Here is a 21560-nt window from a genome sequence, read left to right on the forward strand (position 1 = left end):
AGCTAAGCCTCACATCATCCTCAGATTCCCAGCAAGCAAAGAGAATGGGAATTTGAAACATAACACCATGTAGTCAAAATGACACCAATGACCTGTATTCAGAGAAACTTTCTTATTATTGGTTTTATAAACAGAGAGGTGCCATCAGGATAAAATGAAGAGGAGGAAGTACAGGAAAGGAAGCACATTTCTGCAACAATATGTTGAACTATTGATTGAGGGTACTAAGAAAACGGATGCATTTCTTCTGTGTGTACATGAGATTGGCAAATTAATATCTTACATTTTCATCTCTTTTTTAAACATACATAAAATTCGTGATTTAAAAAAAAAATGAAATAGGGTGCAGACTGGTCAGAACAGATGTTGTTCATAGTGTCTCTACTAAGGTGGAATTTCAGTACCAAGGAGGTGCAGTTTATAAATAGTTAACTGCAAATGTCCTGTCTCTTTAAAACCCCTGGAACAGATCATCAGCTTGTGTAAACCAGTATAACTTCAATAGTCAATGGTGGTATACCAATTTATACCTCTCCCCTCAAGAGATACCAAAGTATTGTGCTGTATTTTTAAAATGTGTGTACCTTTGAGGGGGAAGTACACACTAGATCTTGTTCCTCTCCAATTCTTTCAAGTAGTTGACCTTCTCCCATTCCATTTCTAATCCCTCCATTTCACATAAAGAAATAAATTATTCAGGTATCCAAACAGTCCAATTCATTATCCAAAGCTTTAAGTTGGGAAGGCCTGCTTGAACTCCATAAAAGTTTTATAGCTGACTCTGCCAGTTGTAACTGGTGTCCTTTGCCAATAAATCTGGCCTGGAGCATTGCTGGGAAAATTACAGTACTTTCAGCATTCTCTTCTCTAAATTATATTTTGAGCAAAAGGGGCAGCCTTCTAATATAGGGCTTTTTCCAAGTATAGTAGTGCAACTCATCTGTTGTGTCCAATGGCACTATGTTTGGAATCCATTGTTCTAAGCATGTATTTTCCCTGTGCTCCCTCTGGCATAAGATCATTCTTACATTTTGATCCAGTTACCCATTGCTGTACTGATATTTTACTGGTCTGACTTTGAGAAAACTAGATCAGAAGGTAATTAATGCTGAGGTTAATTGTTTTGACTCAGTAAGTATTCTGGGTCCTCCAGAGCTCAGCTTATGAAAGAACAGAGCTGGGGAAAGACAGTCACATGATTTTCCAAATATTAATATGCTGTGTCTGGAGATTGCAGTGACTAAGCCTGCAAACTTTCTATCATGAAGAATTATTTTGTTCACGTAGCTTTCCACATCCCAGAGTACCCAGGAACAACATTACATATAGTCTAAAACACAATACAATAAAATACCCTCTTCACATTCAAGTAAAACAAAACTGTGGGGTTCAGGTATGGGAAAATAATGGAGGGGTATGAGTGTGTGAAGGTAAAAAATATGGGGCCAAGAGGGATTCTATTAAAAATAACCTTGGGGGAAGATTTATGCTTTTTTCTTTTAAAGAAGATAAGAAATGGATTGGAACAGGTAATAAATAAAGTACAATTAATAAAATATTAAGAGATTTAGCAACCAAATGACCAAATTATTCAATATGCCACCTTGGCCTGATTGCCTGCTACACTACTCCACTCCAGTTTTACATCAACAGTGGAGTTATAGCATAAGAAGACAAGAATAAAACAGTGGTGACCCAGGCCTTCATTGACAGGCAATGAGGAACACAGGGTGAGCATAATAAGATCACACTCAAGCCACCAAGCTAGCATGCTGCTGCTGCATTCTGAAGATGCTACAAGTGATGGGGATTCACTGCTAAGAGCCTCAGGATCACTAGCTAAGTAGTTATATAGTCTTAATCATGATACTATCTAAAGTACCTCACAAATATTAATGGATTTTATCGTCTCAACAACTGTGCAAGGTAGGAAATTTTATAGATGGGGAACTGAGGCACAAACTAGATTAAATGTCTCATCCAAAATCCTATAGCATGTCTGTGGTTAAGACAGGAACTGAAACCAGGTCTTCTTATTCCAGTCCAGCTTCCTTCTATATTAGAACCATTCTTCCTACTCCGGGCCCTGCACTGCTGTTGTACATTCATCATGGGGTTATAACAAGGACCCAACCTGTGCAAAATAGTGCAATTAGAAAAAACACTTTCAAACCTAGCCCAGTGCATGGCTTTAAACAGAAAGAGGATAATCCCAAATCACAATTTGGTAATTCTGCAAAAAAGCAAACTAACTTTCCTTGCACCTAGAAAGTTAATTTTTTTCACAAGTCTGTATATGCTTCTTCAGCTCCACCATCTTTCATCTCTTTTCATTTAAATTGAATTATTTCCTTGCTACTGCCCCCCTGGATTGTGTTTTTCTGTGTTTTAATTATCACATTTTTCCTATGAGTATGTTTCCCTCTTTCACTTGGGATTGCTTTTCTTTTATATTAAATTTTATAGTTCCATACTGGTTTTCTTTTCTCTGCTTCTGCACCATGAAGGAACAGCTTTGAAAAACAGTAAGTAAACATACCTTTTTTGTTATACCTCCTTTACAATCCCTTAACTTCTCTCCATTTCCCACATTTGCTGCTCTCAGTGACAAAAGATATGCTCTAGTTCAAAAGGAATTATTTCGGGGAAGTCCTGCAGTCTGTGTTATACAAGAGTCAGACTAGATGATCACAATGGTCCTTTCTGGTCCTTAGCTGTTCACCCCACTGTTAAGGCCTTGATTCTGCAAAGGCATCCATATGGGGAGGGTCATTTATGCCCACCAGGAATTCCACTGATGTCACTGGGACTGCCTGGAAGTGCAAGCATGCACCCACATGGATCCTTTCAGAGTATCAGGGCCTAAAGTTATAACACCATGGAGTATTCTACTAGTGGCACCAAGACTGATTTGCTGCATTGCCTCTCTCCTCCACAAAGTGACACACATACTACTTCAGAGTAGAGAGAAAAGCTAAATGACAGTGCAGCATGACAAAAAAATTGGTACCGAACCTTCAGAAGTGTATCCCCAAACTAAATAGTATCTGTCATTTGAGGGCATCCATCAACATGATGAATCTTCATCTTCCTTCAGATTAAAGAAACGGTTAACAATATCCTCGTGTCTCACTGTTGTATCTAAGTACTGTAGGGATCACCAAATAGTGGGAGATTTTACATACTGCATAGGAGCTGCAATAATGCCTAAGCATTATGAGGCATTATAAAGAGTTTCTGCCTTTACAATGAATTTATTTCCAAAAGTGGGCTTAAGTTGGGGAAATCATCTTAACTATTATCTGAAAGTAGAAAGGTTATTTTCATTTGTTTGGCTTTGGGTTAGTTTGGTTTTTTGTTGTTGTTGTTCTCTGTGTTCGTGTGGTTTAATTAGAATTAGGCACTAGAGTACTTCAAATAATAATTAATAAACATTACATTTAAAAGGCTCTCTTAACTTTTATGCTAAAAATATTGCCCTAAATTTCCTCCCAAACATTCACAGGAGGTACAGTTCAAAACATACAAAACCTAAAATAAATAGGCCAGAAATTTAGATTTCTGTAAATTCAAGTTACTGTAAAAACATTCAACCTGGGCTTTATCCATAACTCTAAGAGCCAAAGAAATTTATGAAATAACTGACCTGGAAAAACTCAGACTTCAGTAAAGCAAATACATCTATCATTCTATTGCTCAAAAACCTTTTAGAGATTCTAGCCAAAGGCCAACCATAAACTCATATAATTGAAGTGAATATTGAAGCTAATAGACCCAGCACAATCTGGATTAAGGCTAGGACATGAAATTGAAAAAGCTTTAGTGGCACTGATGGATGATCTCCTGCTGTCAATGGATGGTGTGTGGAAATTCGTTCTTATCCTCTTGGACCTACCTACAGTATTTGACATTGTCAAACATGGGATACTAATGTACACCTTGAAAGCAGTGGCAGAGAGAATGTGTTAAAATGGCTTAAGACCTTCCTGGAGGGTCACACCCAAAAAATAGTGATGGGAAACTGTACCTCCACCACTAGACCTCTCACTTGTGGAGTCCCACAAAGATCAATTCTCTCACTGGCCCTATTCAACATCTATATGCAACCACTAGTTGATCTGGTTACATGGCATGGACTTAAGTGCCAACAATATGCAGATGACCCACAGCTCTCCCTCTCCCTCACCACATATGACTATACCACTAGCACCAAGATAGCTAAGTGACTGGATGAGGTCAGCTCACAGACTGATGCTGAATTTAAGCAAGACAGAGGTTATGCTGGGGGAGAGAGGAAAGAACTTTGATGGGTTTGCAGCTACAGTGCAGTCTCCTCTGGTTGAAGGTGAAGACTCAAAATTGGTTGATTTGGTCTGTAGTTTAGGAACACTCCTGAATTCCTCACTGATACTAAGCTCTCACACAGCAGCATCTGCAAGTAATGCTTTTTACCATCTCCAGTTGGCTAGGAGATTCCATCTCATCCTGCTGGACCTGGCCTCAGTTATAAATGTCTTTGTCATCTCTCAGCTCGACTACAGCATTGTTATAGATCTGGTCATGAAGCTGTCAACCCTGTAGGAAATTCCAACTAATACAGAATGCAGCAGTACATCAGAACTGTCCTCCACTATTGACACTGGCTTTCCATAGAATATTGAGTCAAGTTCAAAGTCTCAATCATTATCTTCACGGCACCTCATGGACCAGGCCCAGAATATGTAAAATGTTGCGTAAAGCTCTGGGATGAAGATCGTGATTGACAACTCCACTCCTCAGTCACAATGGAACTTTCTACCACAAAGATAAAGCTCATCTGTGCATGAGACAGAGCTATTTCATGAGCTAGTTTGAGATTGTGGAATGAACTCCCACAGAAACTAAGGGCCATTATAAACCCAAACAACTTTCTCTCCAAGTGCAAGGTGTGCTACAACCTGGCAGCATGTACATTAAAACAGAAACAAAATCCTACCAAATCAAAACACTATATTGCATGCATTCTTCTTCCCCTTGGAAGAGGATGAGAGAATTAACCACGCATAACAGATGTTAGTCACAATGCACTGCAGGAAGGAGTAAGGGCCGTATAAGAACCTACAAAAATAAAATAGAATAGACTCATTTTAGAACTGCTTTAGTTTTGTGCAGTCATTATGCAGAAACAAGATAAAAGTTCTTTGCAGGATATTTGGTGATAAATATGATATTTCTGATCTACTTTTCAAGGCATTTAAGGTCCTCAAATGTCAGTTCTGTTTGTGTGCTCAGATAAATATTCCTACATGGAATGTAAAAGCCTGGATTAGCCCCAAGTACAAGAAAATAAATTGACAGTTTTGGCCAAGGATAACACAATTAAGAATGATTCAGAAACAAAAGCCACATATTTAAATGAATTCTAAGTATGCCCAGCCTTTGCTTTCTTCTTCCCAGCTGACTAAGAATTAGTACCTCTGGGAGGGTGACCAGACATGTGGTTTGGTACGCCAGATTGGGTAGTTCCATTGAGTGGATGTCGGTTCAATTCACGTGACAAGAGGGTAGAAGTATTTGCTTATATTATCTAAACAAAATTCTCATTTAATAAATTCTGGTTCAGGCTTCCCACTCACTTTTGAAGCAAAATATTCTCAGTGTACCTCAAAATAGGCAAAGTGATGTGTAAGGTTAAACAGCCATAATGCATTCAGTTTCCTACATACAATAAACTGGTCTCACAAATCTGGCTACAGAAGTTAACATTAAATGAAGGTTCTTATTAGCCCTAGAACAGACAGCCATCACATAGGTTAGCTAACTTTCTATGTTTCACAAAAGACCCATTCAAATTTGCCACTTTAAGCAGAATCAGTTGACATGCATCTATGAAACTGCATTCCTGATCTTGTATACTTTTATTTGTATAGTTTGTGTGCACTAAAAAATTAAAAATCACCAGCAACATTTTTTTTTTTTTACAATAAAGAGCTGGAGGGGCATGAAAAATTAAATCATCGACTCGAAAGATTTTTATCCTTACTAATTGTTCTGAAAACAACCAGCAGTCGGGGGGGAGAGGGGGGAGGGAAATAATCACAATTTGTTTCATGATTATATCTGACTTCAACTAAGCCTGGCTCTGGAATCTTAGAAGAGCTTTACTTAAATTAGGTAGGTCTCTTTCTGTGCTCTTACCCCAACTTGCTACTTCGGTGTACAAACCCAAGATGAGCATTACAGGTTACAGCACATGGATATGAATTACTATAAGAGATTTCAGTCATGAAAATGAAATATTTTTTCTAACAATATCTTTTGGGTACCATGTTTCTGCATCAAGGTCCTGAGTGGATTACATGTAGAGGAGTCTACAGGAAAACATGCAGATAAATTAAATGTTTTAGCTGACGTTCCCAGACTGAATTACATGCACACTAGGGGCCTGATTCTGAAACACTTATCCACTTAGCAGCAGTCTCACTACTTCCATGAGGCCACCTTGTGTAAGTAAGTAAGTATTGCAGGACTCAACCTTAATTGTTGGGGTTGTGGGAAAATCAGCAATCAAAATTTCTGCTATGCAAGAAAAAGTGTAGTTCTGTTGTTTTACAAGCGTGAGCTTGAAGGACACAAGGCAGGCTGCGGCAGATCCTTTGTGCATTACTTTACTATCTCCCGCTGTGAACAAACCAGTAAGCGTCTCTCTCTAATGTAAACATCTATAACATCAAGATATGAAATCCGAGACAACAACAGACACATCTCTCAGAAAAGGCAGCTTACATAGCACTGAAATAGAAATGCAGCACTATCAATGGGGATAATATCAATAGTCTACTTCAGGGGTGGGCAAACTTTTTTGCCTGGGGCCACATCTGGAAATTGTATGGTGGGCCATGAATGCTCACGAAATTGGGGTTGGGGTGCAGGAGGGGGTGAGGGCTCTGGCTGGGGTGCGGGCTCTGGGGTGGGGCCAGAAATGAGTTCAGGGTGCGGGAGGGGTCTCCTGGCTGGCGCAGGGTGTTGGGGTGCGGGAGGGGGTCAGGGATGCAGGCTCCAGACAGTGCTTACCTCAAGCAGCTCCTGGAAGCAGCGGCATGTCCCCTGTCCAGCTCCAATGTGGATGTGCAGCCAGTCATCTCTGCCCATTGCCCCATCTGCAGGTGCCGCCCCTGCAGCTCCCGGCCAATGGGAGCTGTGGGTGTGGTGATTGGGGCAGGGGCAGCACGTAGAGCCCCTTGGCTGCCCCTAAATGTAGGAGCCAGAGGGGGGACATGCTGCTGCTTCTGTGAGCCTCGGCACGGGCGCACAGAGTGGCCTCCAACCCCACTCCCTGGCTGGAGTGTGGGAGCAGGGCATGCCCCCCAGACTCCGCTCCCCAGCAAGAGCTCAAGGGCTGGATTAAACTGGCTGGAGGGCCGCATGTGGCCAGCGGGCTGTAGTTTACCCATTCCTGGTCTACTCCCTGGTATTTTATCCATTTATGCACCTGAAATGAAGGCTCATTCCACTGAAAGCCTTTAATATTGTAGGCCACCAACATTTTACACATTTTTTTTGTTCATAATTCTATGACTCAGAAGCTGGGACTTCAGCCAACTGAACTAGAAAGCAGGACTTTCAACTTGATCCTCGAATCAGCCATGTTTCAGGTTCCTTGTTTAAAATGCTTCTATAACTCCTGTTATGACCAACATGCTGGCCATGACCCCTCTACTATTGAAACCTTGTGGTATGTTACATATTATGCATGAATACTCTCAATAGCATAGTAGTAAAATGGTTATAAAAAGAATGCCTTTCTATACTAGTCAGCGAAACTACGCTTGAATCCTGATAGCACTGTTGCTGTGACCATGATTCAATCACTGCCTGGATAAGGTTTTTCCTGTTTCCTCTCCCTCCACTGATTTTTCAGTATTCCTACCAGCAGCACCAGCTGTTGTCAGTGACTTTCCAAAACAGGGGCCAGATCTAGGAAAAGGCTACCTCAGCAGAGTGAGGGATCTGGAAAGATTAAGTGTTTTCTGCTGCAATAGAATTTAAAAGCATGATACTACTTCCCCCTCTGCTCTGTCTAGAAGTCCCCAGGACATTCAAGCTGAATGTAGTTGCCAGTGTTATATTGTAGATCAGTTCACTCTCTTATTTCAGTGGGTCACCAATACAAGACAATGTGTTTAAATGCTCACAATAATCTGAAATATAGACAGTACAAGCTTCAAGCAAAGGACATGCTGAGATTCATGACAAGTAAATATATTAAGAAAATAAATACAATTAAATAAACCTACATTTGTGTTTTAGGAATCCAAAATGCCAGCTGTGCTGTCCTCCAATCATTAGTCTATTACTAATTTACAAAGCTTGCATAGCAAATAATTGCTTTCCACAAAGAGAAAAATCATTAGTACAAGTAAAGGTACTGCAGTACTTTAATTTCATCCACAGTGTAAATAGCATCAAATTAGTGTTAGATTTTCTGTAGATTCTTTACTAAATCAGTTCAGAGCTGAACCATTAAACTATTCTTCCTTTCTTTATATCATGACATAGGACCCTTTTAAAAACACAAGATGCACAATGCAGTAAATATGAAACCCCATGGATATAGAACAAGTAGATTACCCTTCATCCTATCCACAAACTATTGATTCTACCTCTATGTATAGTTGACAGGGCAATTTTTAAAAAATTGCAACAACGTTTCAAATATTTGTCCCTCAACCCAAAATATACATATATAGAATCATGTTAAAACTATGGTGTTGGTATTTGGGATTGGTGAAGAGTATTTTAAAAGTTGTTTGTTGCAACTGTCTTTAAATAAAATGCTGTGCAGTTTTAGAAATTGTAAACTCTGGACAGTTCAAGGTATCAATTCCGATTTTGAAACCCCTTATGGATTGATTGTAGCCACCTGACACAACACCTCACTCTTAGTGGCCCCAGCTTCCAATGACAGCAACATTCTACTGTTGCCATGACACTGACATTAATAATAGGATGCTTCTGAGTACAGAAGAAGCGACTTTCATAGTAGATGCACCAAGATTGTGGAATTCACACTCTTAAGTGACAAGACTCTTCAAAAACACATACACAAAGGCACCAAGCACCCATGCTCCCTCACACACCAACCTGTAAACAAAGCAACCTATTTCTCCTACAAGCTGGGAAGGGCGAAAGAGAAATGGTTGTTATTTCTATTGTTAAATGTTTTGGAGACTCTCAGATACTAAAGTAGGGGACAATATAAAAATCTACATAAGTCTGGAAGAAAAAGCTTTCATCTGTATGTTATTCTTTGAAAACAGAATATTATCATTCCTTTGGGGGAATATTTTCATGTTATTTTCTCTCTCTGCTTTATGTTTATTTGTGGAGTAATCAAAGATTCTGATGTGTGGGATTTAATTTATGGGAAATGTCTTGTGTTTTTGATTTTTCCTTTCATCCTTAATTAATAGATCAATTTTAATAGGGTGTTTAACTGAAAAAAATAATTTCTGCATTTAAAATGACAATGTAATTGCCATTAAATACCATAGATTTTATCATTGGTTACTCAACATTTTATTTATTAAAATCTTTTCAATTTATCTTCAAGTAATCCAATCTTCAGCTATGACCATGTGAAAGTTTTAGTAATATTACCCAAGTAGTTAGTCAAAACTCTGGGCCTTGCAGGTGCTCCAGCTGGAAGTAGAAATTGACACAGAGTCTGGTATTTTCTTTAATGTAATCTTGTGTATTTACAAGGAATGTACAAAGTCATGTTTCTCAGAACATAGGAGGAATAAAATTGCAGGAGACAATTCCTTTATTTGCTGTTCCAACCTTGCCTTTCCAGCCAGCACTGTGCATTCAAAAAGCATTTTCTCTTAGCTTTATCTTGGGGCCACATTATTGTACTTCCAGGCTGCCTCGGCTTGACTTTCTCTCTCTGCTTCTTTCTTGCTCCTGTCCCTGTGTTGTCACTGCTGTGCTGTGCCTCTCTCTCTCACACACATCCCCTTTACTCCCAAAACAATCCCCTGTTGAAACCTCTCAGCCTGAATCATTTTAGAATTCCTGATTGGTCTTGGGTGTGCCTTTGACTTAGAGGCCACTATTGTTTCTTACAATTAACCTGAAATAAGGGCAACTGTTAAACTCATTGGTTGGGGGAGGAGTTGGGTGACCAGATGTCTCAGTTTTATAGGGACAGTCCTGATATTCGGGGCTTTTTCTTATATAGGAGCCTATTGTCCCCCACCCCCTGTCCTGATTTTTCATACTTGCTATCTGGTTATCCTAGGCGGGAGTTACGTGACCTGTAGAGAAGATGGCTCCCCTACGCACTAAACCTAATCAATTAAGGGCTCCTGGGTACCTAAACTACAACCTTCTGTCAGAAATGTACTAATTAGAAGAGAGGGACCATTTTTGTTGTGTTATTAGGGATCCTGCTAGGAAAAATAGAAACACTGAGGGTATGTCTACACTGTAATTAAAAACTCGTGGCTAACCTGTGCCAGCTGGTCAGGGGCTCAGGGTCAGGGGCTCAGGCGAAAGGGCTGTTTAATTGCTGTGTAGATGTTTGGGCTCAGGCTGGAGCCTGGACTCTAGGACCCTGGAGGCAGGAGGGTCCCAGGGCTTAGGCTGCAGCCCGAGCCCAAATGTCTACACTGCAATTAAACAGCCCCTTAGCCCAAGCCCCGCAAGCCTAAGTCAGCTGACATGGGCCAGCTGTGAGTGTATAATTGCAGTGTAGAAATACCCTAAATGACCCAAGCTTGAGTCTCCAAAGAAAGCTAATGTCAAGGAAACCCAATAGTCTCTCAGACAGGACTTTGCAGCTATGAAGGACTTTCTAACTACTATATTTGATCTTTTATCTTAAGATATACATGAGCTCTCTAAAGATGTGGGAGAAGTCAAAGCACGTTTGACCTATTTAGAGAATAAATTACAGAAAACTGCCATAGAACTGAAGGAGGTTAAAAGGGAGAATGCTTTCTTAAGGCAAAGACTAAGCAGTCTTGAGGAGACACAGGAAATCTTGAAAACAGATGACACAGGAATAATTTGTGGTTAGTAGGCATCCCTGAAGGGCTGGAAGGAAAAATCATGATTAGCTTTCTCCAGAACACACTCTCTGAGGTACTGGGATTGGATCCAGTTTGCCTCCCCTGGAGATTGAAAGGGTTTATTGAGTGGCAGGGGCCAGAAGGAGAGAGTACAATAGCCCCAGACCTGTCATTTTTCAATTGCTAAGATGTAATAACAAAGTTATGTCTACTACTAGGTAAAAAGGGGCACTTATGAATGATGATTTTATATTTTCTTTGTTTCTAGACTACTCTGTAAATTACAGCAAGAAGAGAGCAGCATTTAATGGCATCAAAGCAGCTCTCAGAGCATCAGCTATTAAATACAGCCTCAGATATCCAGCCATTTTCATAATGAAGATGACAGATTCTGTGAAATACTTCAATACTCCTTTGGCTGCTTGGCAAGCAGTATTGGATTTGAGACCAGATCTCACTAAGGGTAACTGCATGATCCTCTCATAAAGGAAAAGTAAATGGAGAGTATAGTCCTGAAGAAAAGGAACCTGTGATTGGGAAAACCAGGCAGTATTTGACATATTTGATATTTTAGTAGTGTTTAGAGTATAATTAGTAGTGACATGCAAGATATTTAGTATAGCTTGAGAATCAATATTTTCAATATATTGATAAGCCAATATAAAAATATCTATACATTCATAATAATTATATTACTCTTATCTCCTTTCCTTATATGCACTTATATTTATAACTATATGCATGTTGATTTATATATTTATAATATATACATGAAGCTAATATATTCATAATTATTTATTTGAGTATTATTTGTGACTACCTGTATCACTTTGTACGGACACTTGTAATTTTACATTTCTATCCATACTTAAAAGTTTATGTATTTATCATATGTATATAGTAATAATATATTCATATTTGTTTGCACACATTATCATTTGTCACTTCATGTTTACCTTTTTCCATTAATCTAGTGAGGTAACTATTTATATACCATGTGCATATTAATATTTATATACTATATGCTACTACTTATGCATTCATATCTCTGAAGCAATAAGTTTCATTCATTTATATACTTGGCATACATTCATATTTTGGTAAATATAGGTATATTTCTGGGAGATTCCTAATTAATTCATATGGGGGGGTGCAAGGGTGGGTTTAGGCATATGCCATCTGGGATCTGAACATGATTGTATTAGCAGTCTGGGATGGGGTGGTGTATGATTTTTGTTTGTTTTTCTTAATAGAAAAAGACATGCAAAGGCTTTCAATCTACTGGGCATCAATGAGCAGCTGAACAATCACTAATTTTTCATGAACGCTATTAAGTTTTGTTCTTGGTAAGTAGAGGTGCTTAATGAATCCTACAAAAAAATCAAAAGTTTGGGGCACTTAAAATCAAACTAATGTCAGATAGTTTTCCTTCAGGAGACCAATTAAAGGAATGAAGATGTAGACAGAATTAAAAAACTGTGGTTAGGACATGACTATCACTCCTCTTTCAACTCCAGAAGCAGGGGGGTAGTAATACTAATCCACAAGAGCCTAACTTTTCAATTTATTCAGTCATGTTAAAAGCCGGAGGGCGGATTCGTAATAATTGAAGACATTTTCAATACTATGAGATTAATTCTGGAGCGTGTATATAATCCTAATGATGGAAATACACCCTTTCTTGCCGAAATATCTGATTTTCTTTCCAGCAGAGCTGATGTCCCAGTGTTATTAGGATGAAATTGGAATGCTGTCATGGATGATATCATAGACAAAGCGCAGTGCTTTAGATGAAAATCTCAGAACTTGTTGGCACACCATCCATTATCCCTACTGAAGGATATTGGGCTACTGGATACTTGGAGACTGAAGCATCCTATGAAGCATGACTACGCATATTTCTCCACCTCATGCATCCTGTTCCAGATTAGATTTATTTATGATATCTAAGCAGGGGTGAAAGTAATTTAAAGGATTTACCGGAACGCCAGAGTCCTGAGCAGGGAGTCGGGGCCTCAACCGGAATAGGTGGGACCTCAACCAGAAAAGGCATGGCCTTTGAATCCCTGGGCCCTTTAAATCGAGACTTAAAGGGCCCAGGGCCCCGTCTGTGGTAGCGGTGGCTGGGAGCCCTAGGCCCTTTAAATCACCAGGGCTCTGATGGCGATTTAAAGGGCCAGGGACAGTAGCGGGAGCCCTGCGCCCTTTAAATCACTGCCGGAGCCCCGGGCTACCGCCACTACCCCAGGGCTCCAGCAGCTGGGCTCTGGTGGCAATTTAACGGGCCCCGGGCTCCCACTACTGCATTGGAGCCCCTGGCCCTTTAAATCGCCACCAGAGCCCCCCTGCCAGAGCCCCGGGGTAGCGGCGGTGGCCCGGGGCTCTGGTAATGATTTAAAGGGCCCAAGCCTCCCAGCCGCCACTACCACAGCAGAGCCCCAGGCCCTTTAAATTGCCGCTGGAGGCCCGGGCCACCACCGCTACCCCAGGGCTCTGGCAACAGGGCTCTGGTAGCGATTTAAAGAGCCCAGGGCTCCGGCTGCTGTGGGGAGCCCCAGGCCCTTTAAATTGCCACTGGAGCTCCGGGGCTCCAGCAGCGGGGCTCTGGCAGCAATTTAAAGGGCCAGGGGTTCTGCTGTGGAAGCGGCAGCGTGGAGCCCCAGGCCCTTTAAATCACCACCAAAGCCATGGGGCTCCCGGCCACCGCTCCTACCGGGGGGCTTCAGCAGCAGGGCTCTGGTGGCGATTTAATGGGCCCGAGGTTCAAGCCACTGCCAGGAGCCCCAGGCCCTTTAAATCGCCAGCTTGGGGAAGCTGCCCCCTGCTGATATGGTCGGCGGTGTACCGGCTCTTGCCGGTACACCGTACCAGATCATACTGGCTTACTTTCACCTCTGTATATAAGGTGCTATCTCCTGAATGTCTGGAGATGTAAGCTGGTAGCATCATCATCTCTGATCATGCTCTAATTCACTGGTGGGCAACCTACAGCCCATGGGCCGCACGCGGCCCATCAGGGTAATCTGCTGGCATGCCAACAGACTGTGTGTTTACATTTGCATGGTCACCAGCAGCTCCCAGTGGCTGGGGTTCACCGTTCCTGGACAATGGGAGCTGTGGGAAGTGGTGTGGGCCACAGGGACGTGCTAGCTGCCACCTCCCGTAGCTCCCATTGGCTGGGATGGAGAGCCGCGGACCACTGTCTGGCAGCCCGCCAGTGGATTACCCTGATAGGACACATATGGCCCACGGGCCGCAGGTTGCCCACCACTTCTCTAATTTCTCTTCACATAGATTCTGGCCATAGTGCTACAAGAGCCTCAAGTCAGAAGTTAATCACACATTTCTTCAAATGATTGAAACATCAATTATCAACTTATTGAAGGAAAATACAAATACGATCTCCTCTACTATAACGTTATGGGAAGCACTGAAGGCAACGTTAAGGGGAGAACGCATAATATTCACATCTGAAAAGAAGAAAGGCATAAATTACTTAATTCTTGGCAGAGAAAGTTGTTAAATTTGAAAGAAAAAAAAAACTAAAGTAGACACCCAAAATAACGAGCTCCTGCACTCTCTCACTACCCCAAAATACAAATACAATGAATATGTGTCTTCCTGGAACAAATTCATGCTTAATAGAGTTAAAAAGATGCATTATGAATGGGGGGGATAAAGCAGGCAAACTAGAGAGGAAAAATAAAATGGCTTCATCCAATAATTCTATATCCTCTTTGCTATAGGACAATGGTCTTTCTGTTCAGAATGTAATAAAAGTAACAGACAATTTAAATATCTTTATGCTAACCTTTAATCATGTTGAGTTCAGCTGCAAACTATATGACCAATACATTCCTACTACATCAAACTGATTATATGGAGGCAGATATCTCTCTACTAGAAGATATGCAGGCAATTGGCTCGCTCAACTTGAGCAAAGTGCCTGGTGCTATGGCTTTCCAGCAGAATTCTATAAGACCTTAATCAATTAGCACTGATACTGTCAGCAGCCTTTAATGAAATATTTAGCAGAGGAATAATGTCACGGGACATGAGAACAATGATGATTACCCTAATTGAAAAAAAATAGGACAGTGGTCACTCTGGCGATTACCGTCCCATCTCTCTGTTGAACACAGATTTTAAAATTCTGACAAAGATTCTCATTTCACTGCTCCATCAATCATTCATGCAGACCAGGTGGGTTTTAGTCATGGCAAATTAGCAGCAGACAATAATTGGAAAATACTCCACTTAATCCAGAAGGCACAAACAATTGATGTTCCAGCTGCTATCCTATCGTTAGATATTGGAAAAGTCTTTGATCAAGTGGAATGGCCATGCCTACAAGTGATCCTGAGAAAATTTGGATTTGGCGCTTAATTTCTGATCTGGATTGATATTATTTACAAATCACCCATTGTATCTGTTCTGACAAATGATGTGATTGCCTTCCTTTTTCAGTTAAAATGAGGAACACGTCAGGGATGTCATCTATCGCCTCTACTATTTGATATACCTATGGAACCGCTAGAAGCATATATCAGACAGACACCTTCCACTGAAGGAATTACCATCTGGGATAAAGAGTAAAGATTAGTCTATATGCGGATGACATTCTGCTTACACTCAAAAATCCCTTCTCTTCAATTCCATCACTACTATCTGCAATAAACTACTTCAGTGAGATATCATGATTTCAGATAAACTGGAACAAGTCTCAAGTGATGGCTATTTCTCATAGACCAAATCCATCTCAAATACTATCATTCCCCTTTCATTCATACATAGAGATAACCTATTTATGCCTCAGGATATGCTCTGATTTATCAAAGATAGTATCTGCAAACATGGATGTCATACTTAGAGAAATGACAAAAGACAGAGAAATAGTGTTCACTACCAATATCTTTATTGGGAAAGGTAGAAGCTATTAAAATGAATGTAGGACCAAGACTGATATATATGTTTAGCTTAATTAAACTTAAATGTCCTGCTTCAACTTTATCAAGCATAAATAGAGTTGTCCAACAATTCTTATGGAATTTGAAGACACCCCGGATATCCACAAGATACTTAAGAAATCATGGCTAAATGTGGGGGGATTTCCCAATTTGTATTTATATCACCTGACTTTTCAATTAAGATTTTTAATAAGATGATTCTGTCCCACCAACTCTTCCCAAGCCCCATTGTGGCTTGAGAATGAAGAAAAATGAGTTAACCCCTTTGGCTTTCTCTCTGCACATCCATTTTTTAAATGGTTGCCTGCACCTTTAAGGAAAAATACAATATTTATCTCCTCCTGACACATTCTTCAGAAAATCCAGCCCTCCTTTCATGCCAATCTGGAATAATACCCAATTTAACTTTGCTAATAGCTCAAAACTCAAATCCACTTGGCTAACCAATGGCATATTAACCATAAAAGATATTACTGAATGGACTACTTTAGCCTCCATTACATATCTTTGTGGCAAATACCAGCTATTAATAAATCGAGGTCCTTTCTACAATAAGCTTCAACTCAAAATTATAAAGGACCTGGGGAATTGTTGGCAGACCACAAATAACATTCCACTTGAAGTGCACCTGAAAAAGAATATTAGCCAAAAACATTTTGTGGGTAACACAAACAAATGGCTGAACTCCTTGATTTATCCTACTAACTATACCATAAAAAAATAGGAGAAGACGCTAAACATGTCAATTTCCTCTCATAGGTGGAATAATATCTGGCACAATATATGCAAAACATCCAATTCTCTGTTTTTGTATTTCTTTCAGAACAAAATTCTAAATAGATATTATTGGACTCCTGAGTGATTGCATAAAACTGGACTCACCCCACATAGTAAACATTGGAGATGTGATAGCTCCAGTGCAAACCTCTCTCATGCAGTCTTTGAATGTCAAAGTATATCCACTTTTTGGAAGGAAGTGTATGGTGCTCTTCCTTAGTATGGTAGGTATTTCTCCTACATCAAGCCTCTGTGTTTTAGACATTCTAGAAGATCTACCCTGTCTGAGTAGTACCAGGAAATGAATTGCGGCAGCACTTATAGTAGCCAAAAGAATAATTTTACAAAAATGGAAATCTGTTGTTCCCTATGCATTTTTTGCTTGGCTAACTGACCTAACTAACAGCAGCCTCATGGAAAAACTGACATTAATCTATAGAGGCACGAGATTCAACTATGAAGACACTTGGTCTTTTGTGAGAGCATTACAACTGAATCCAGGTACATTGGACATCTGATGTTGGGTTGGGGGAGAGGAGCTTGTTTGTTTGTTTGAGGAGGTGGAGTTAGGGAATAAAAGTTTGTCTTATTTATCTATGAATATTTCATATTGTGTTATTGTTAAATCCGTACTTCAGATCCATATTTTCTTTGTCATTGTGTATGAATGTGTCTGTATGGATATGTTAAAACTTCTGAACAATACAATTAAAAAAACCTCATCCGTGTAAGAAGTTTTAACCCAATCTATAACAATCACAATTAAATACATTATTCACACATTTTTTTCAGTTGCACAATTTGCTCTAACAATCCACCTTATTTATCTTGTGACAACCTTATATCAGCAACAAAAACCACAGGGCTGTTAATCACAAGGTTAAGCTCCTATCTAACAAGGCTTCCAACAGCGCTTGTCAAACATTAGCAGCTCATTCAGAAAGCCATTTGTTCATTGTTTTGAGCAACTGTGATCATATTATAGTGGTTTTCCGTACAATGGCAGATTGATTTTAAGTTGGCCCACTTGGGGGGTTTTTAAGGCTTTTAACTTGCTCCTAATTATCATCAAGATCTATTTCAGGAGACTCACCCTGATGGGCTTTCAGACTTTGGCATCACTCACTCTTTAGACATTCCACCACCTTCTCATGGGTCAGCTGGTGATCACGCTTTTGCTGCATTTGCTCAACCATTTGGAATTGCTCCCTCCTTGACATCCACCCTCAGTTCTTCACTCCCTGCTTATAAAAAACAGCTGCTCACTCTTTCACAAAGCTGTTCTTAATGATCACCAATGTTGGTCTGTTACTTAGGCTCGGTCTATGTTTTAAAATGAGATCGACCTAGCAGTGCTGCAGCTGTACCACTGCATAGCCTTAAGATTCTTTTCCTTTTTCCTTCTTCCCATCTATTTTTTTTGGAGCTTTTACAAGTGGGTTTGTTTCATTACATTTCTCTTATTTATTTTTTCCAAATGGGTCAACAATTTATTCGGAATTACTGTACAACAACCACAGCTCCTTAGTTTTGGATGGGAAATACTTTATGAATATAATTGTAATATTTGTATCTGCTCCATTTGTTGATTAGTGTAGTTAGTCAACATGCCAGCTAGTTTGGGACAAATCCACTTGCTAACTGTAGTCATGCCTCATAACTTTGTTCATTGATGGTTGCATACCGCCTAGTTTTTCCATCAGAGAGAGGCAACATGTGCATCTGATTTTCCAAACATTCATTATAAGGAGCAAAGTATTTGCTGAAAGCATAGATTCCAAAGAGATTGTTCAAGCAACGAGAGAGAGATTTCTGTCAAATCAAACCAGGAAAATCCATTAGCTTTAATTCATGTTTGATTGAACTAACCTGGTATCCGTATTATGACATAAGGCTCAGAAGTGATCTAAACTATGAAGTTGGTCAATTCCATGGATTTTCTAGAGACTCTATAGCAATAGCATTATCCTTGGAGATCAAGGATTTCCTCCTCCTTGACACTGCATATGATAGTATACTAGAGACAGCTGCTGTCAGACCTGTATGTCAAAGCATCCTTGATAAACTGAGGAAAGGACTTGAAGCATCCTGACTTTGCTCTCTAGGCTAGCTCAAAGTCCGAAGACTAACCAGGCCTGAGATGCTACCTGTTTACAGATGATAAACACTGTTTTGAATTTTGGCTGGAATCATCTTAAATTCTGATTCTTCTGCTTTACATTTTCCAGAGAGGTTTCTCTTTAGCAATCTTAAAGATTACAGCATCTTTTTTGGCTGTGAGGTCCTTGTAATAAGCCTAACTCTCACACTGATGCATCCGATGAAGTGGGCTGCAGCCCACGAAAGCTTATGCTCAAATAAATTTGTTAGTCTCTAAGGTGCCACAAGTACACCTGTTCTTCTCACACTGAGGGCATTATTGCACCACCATTATATAAGCAGGACTCCCTACTGAAAATAGATGAAGTGATATGACCCAGAGTTTGGATGTCATCAAAGGTGAATATCTCTTAAGGGCTTACCAGGTGCAGCAACATTAATCTAGAGTTTAAGAGAGGAGCGAAATATACAGATTCTTGGGGGTGATAGGAAAAATCAACAACAGGGCATTTTGGAAAACACTGATGGTGAATATGAAGAACTGATCACAGAAGATAGCAATTTTATTGGTGCTCGCTCTGGATATGACATAGTTCCTGCTAGAATGACAAATAGAGAGACTGAGGATGTAAAATTTAAATCTGAAATGAGCGCTTCTTAAAGGAGGACAGGTAAACAGTGCTGTTGTGTACTTGACAACAACCACAGCTTAAGAATACTCAAGAATGGAAATGATTAGGTGCCAACATACGAAAGGATGAAGGTACATTATATTTTTGCTTTAGATTTGTAGCATTCTAAGGCACAGAATTGTTAGAAACACATTTATTATAGTCTTGAAAAATAGGGAACAGTCCCTAAGTCTATTTATTTCAGCTATTTGTAAAGGTCAAGATGCAACACACTGTCCTTTTCCTTTTAAAAGGTCCCAATCAGTCTCAATCCGTTTGATTCTACCCTTTTATTTGGATTATGAGTTGACATACCTTCACAGGCAGGAAACTTATCTAAAATATAGCTGTCTTCTAGGTGAGACATAAGACTAAGCCCCCATTTTCTATCTTAAATGTTGTGAAGTGTTACTGTGTACTCTTCAACAGCTACTATATTTTCACCCCAAACATTCTTAGTTTTTTTAAATTATATAGAGCTTTGGTATCCTTCAAGATGAAAGGTGCTAAATAAATGTGAGCTGTTATTACTATAAAAGAATTTAATTTAGCTATATTTATGTTGTTTTCCTAGTACCAATTTAGCATCGTTTTTGAAAAATATTTTTAAAGCCTAATTATTAGAGACTATAACTTTTCTCTCATATTATCTCTCACAAAGAAGCACTTTTGTCTGGCAATATTAAACAGGTTTCTACCTTCATTAAGTCTTGCAGGCTCGTAGATAGTTTAACATTTTATTGGATAGCACCAAGGGGTATAATAAATTATACTCTCCACTGTGCAGAGCACACATCACCTTCAACCACATAAAGGGAGTAAACCAAAGAGACAAGACAAGAGACAGTAAAGCTGTAGTGCTGCGTCATTGAGACATACCTGACTGCCCATTTATGTAGTCAATTGCTTCTTTAAATATCTATAATCTAGTACAGAGGTCCTATAGATGATGAATTTGATTCACCCATGGGTTTTGCTAGCTACTACCAGTGTAACCTAAGCTGGAAAGGTGCCCAGTAGCAGAAAATTGCCTACAACCCCGTCCCGTCCCCCCAACCCCACATTCCAAAGTGGTACAAACAACCAGAGAGAGAGCATGGCCAGAATACTTCTGGGATGCGCCAGTTCAGCCAAATTTTACAGCCAGCATCTCCCAGCAGAACTGTTATGGGTTACAGTTTAAAACTTCTCTCCCACAGCAGAACCCAACATGGAAGGAGAGTAGCAGAAATACCATATGCCAGGGGTAAATTCCACATAGGCCTCAGCAGTCTCCGCTAGTGCAGGTGAATACAATTTGCACCTGCCCACATCAGCAGGTGAGAACCAATACATTTTTAATATAAGTTGTTCACTCAGTTTTTCACCTACATTTTTACAGACTAAGACTAGGTGATGGGGACAGTGATAAAGGGACAAATAAAGTCTCCAGATGCCAAAAGGTAAAAGAACCTACAGTAGCATTTTTAGCAACAGCCTGTTCAGCTCAATAAAGAGTCTGGTTGCAATCAACTGAGCATTCATAAACAACAGACACTTCACCAATTGTGTATTTAATCTTATTAAGATACAAATATAAATGTATGTTACTATTTGACTCTTCTAAATCTTACCAGTCAATAGAAATGCTGTGATTACATCCTCACTTGCTCTGAAAATGTAGGGTTTAGCAATCTTCCCTGGCTTTGCTCCCCTGGGACTTGGGCTAGTACTCCTAGTCACATGTGCAAGAAAACCATGTGATGACCTTTTTGAAATCCATTACAAAGGAATAATTTATGTGTGTTGAAATGTGCAAATCAAGGAGAAAATAGACTGTGCCACGATTTAGCCTCCAAACATTAGCTTTGGATATGAGCTGTTAGATTTTCCTTATAATCTCCTACAGGAGAATTATGGAATGGGTAATGGTCTTCAAGACACCTCAGGAAACAAACCACCAAGTTTTTGTTTGCTTATACTTTCTGGTTTATTGCAGTTTTACAGGTTTC

General features: G+C 39.8%; 1 protein-coding gene and 1 long non-coding RNA gene across 7 annotated transcripts in view; one reads left to right on the forward strand and one right to left on the reverse strand.

The window, feature by feature from the left end:
• Window positions 1–21560, reverse strand: part of OCA2 (OCA2 melanosomal transmembrane protein) — a 290480-nt gene that overhangs the window by 61396 nt on the left and 207524 nt on the right. The window lies entirely within an intron of this gene.
• Window positions 11343–15751, forward strand: LOC120382053. The gene is made up of 3 exons (XR_005588218.1): window positions 11343–11517; window positions 12308–12400; window positions 15522–15751. It is a non-coding gene; the product is annotated as an uncharacterized LOC120382053 (long non-coding RNA).

The sequence above is a fragment of the Mauremys reevesii genome, linkage group 1 (assembly GCF_016161935.1).
Source record: "Mauremys reevesii isolate NIE-2019 linkage group 1, ASM1616193v1, whole genome shotgun sequence".
Taxonomy (NCBI): domain Eukaryota; kingdom Metazoa; phylum Chordata; order Testudines; family Geoemydidae; genus Mauremys; species Mauremys reevesii.